This window comes from Nothobranchius furzeri, chromosome 14 (assembly GCF_043380555.1).
Source record: "Nothobranchius furzeri strain GRZ-AD chromosome 14, NfurGRZ-RIMD1, whole genome shotgun sequence".
Classification (NCBI taxonomy): domain Eukaryota; kingdom Metazoa; phylum Chordata; class Actinopteri; order Cyprinodontiformes; family Nothobranchiidae; genus Nothobranchius; species Nothobranchius furzeri.
The window spans coordinates 34,108,268-34,110,465 of record NC_091754.1 but is presented as its reverse complement, the minus strand read 5'-3'; positions in this window follow the sequence as shown (position 1 = coordinate 34,110,465).

Below are 2,198 nucleotides of genomic sequence, written 5' to 3'. Positions count from 1 at the left end.
ATTTAGTTTTTAGAGTTTTTGAGGGACAATTTGCAATGTTTTCATCTGCTGGTTTTTTTATTTAGTGATGAATCCCTCTTGTAGACTACTAGGAACGCTGGGAGACGTTTGTACTGGTAGATTAAGATGTTTAAAAGAAGAGGACACTAGGGGTGATAAAAGCAAGCATAACTGCCTAGTATCCCTTTAATACAAGTTAGCGCTGCTAAAAGGTCTGCTATTAGTTATACTCAGGTCTAGTGGGACCAACCTGATCCTTCCTAATCCATAACACTACAGAATTTCACTCAGTATTTGAACGCTGTAAACATTATTTCCCTGTTCCTCTTTATTCAAGGCCCTGACCCTGAAAGCCACTTATTGTTCTGCACTAGAAGATTTGAGCTCTTTATAATTGCTATTCACCGGAGGATTTTTAGCCCTTCTTTATTCTCCTTCCGGATGTTAATGTGGCTCGAAGGGCAGAGGGCACCCCCACTAATTATACATCAAAAGGAGCGGCTCGGCCGAATGGTCTAGTTAGTATTACGTGAAGAGAGCCGAGTAGTTGATTGCGTCAAGGAAGTGCCTCCTTGAACCACGGAGTACAAAAAAACCTAAACAAAATAAAAAATATTGCAGCACAAGTTTTCACAGGAAACAGATTATTTCTGTCTCCTTGTGCTGCATGGGGGTTTTCTCTGGGAGCTCCAGTTCGCCCCCAACACTAAAATCACAACACGTTACCAATGGATCTGCTGAGCTGTCAGCAATTAAACAGCATTACCACAAGAAATGCAATTTATCCAGTTTATATTTAGAGTTTGGCATTCCCGTCCCCTTTTACTTTTTTGAGTAACACAGTGCTTCTCATCCCCGGTCCGCTGTCCTGCAAGTTTTCTATGTTGCCGTTTCCAACAGCATCGTTTCTCTGCTGCCACACACTTGGCTTAAATGAATGAGAGATTTACAGGCTTCTGCAGCACTTGATGTCATCCTAAGGAGGCAATGCATATATGTGAACCAGGTGTGCTGTAGCAGAGACATGAAAAACATGCAGGACGGGGAGGGGGGCCACTGAGGACCATGGTTGAGGTCCTATATGGTTCTCTCCGTCTGCCAAAGGGCTGTCGAGATTTAGGTAATTAGAGGTTTCTTTTACACAACTCTTCCCTCTCACAATCTGTTAGATTGCCTGTTGTTAGTAGGTAGATGGACTGTATCAGGGAGGGAGTTAAAGGGTGTCTTCCTGGGGTGTCGGTAAGAACACAAGTTCAGGCTTCATTTCAAATTGGCCTCTTTATTCTCAGATGAAAAGTAGTAGCAACAGCAATGCACAGGGGCACGCAGAACATTGATGCAGGGCTGAGCAACGAGTATTCAACTCGTTAAGAATTACCCAGAGTGTGGTCTAAAGGAAAGGAAAGAATAATGCAGGAAGAACAGATTAACATAAAATATATTCTGCCCCATTTGTTCAAACTAACACAAAAACATAGTAGGAGGAAAAAAAACAACCTTTAAACAGAAAATAATATAATAATCAGCAGGTCCAGATCACCTTGGTCTGGACAACCCAGTCTACATGGCCACACCAGCTATAAACCCTCTAGGTAACCTACCAGGGCAGACATGTTACAAGGAGGACATCTAGTGGCCATTTCTGAGATTTACCAACACTCAAATGTTCTGAGATTCTAAACCAAAGTACCCACTTTTACAGCTATAAACCACCTCACACCCAACACTGCAACCCACACACATGCATAAAATAGGCAACCCAGTTATGATTTTAACAGTAACCCCACATATCGGACTTGGACCCTTGCACACCTCTCACATACCTGCCATCAGCAGAGAGCGATCACATAAACACAAAAACTAACCAGTCTAATCTTAATAATCCTAAACAGTTGTCAAGAATCTCACCCCCAGTAAATCACACAGTCACTCCATCTTTAGTTACTATCAATATGGCTCTTTTAAATGTTCGCTCTCTGCTGAACAAAACTTTTATTATAAATGACCTAATTTTAGATAATCACCTTAAATGTGTATTTTTGACAGAAACATGGTTGAGTTCAGATGCTCCTGCTGTTCTCACAGAGGCCTCCCCACCAAACTTTAATTTTACTTATTCAATAAGAAACGGAAAAAAGGGAGGCGGAACTGCTGTTATAAGCTCTTCTACACTTTCCGCAAAACCTGTTTTATTTGAC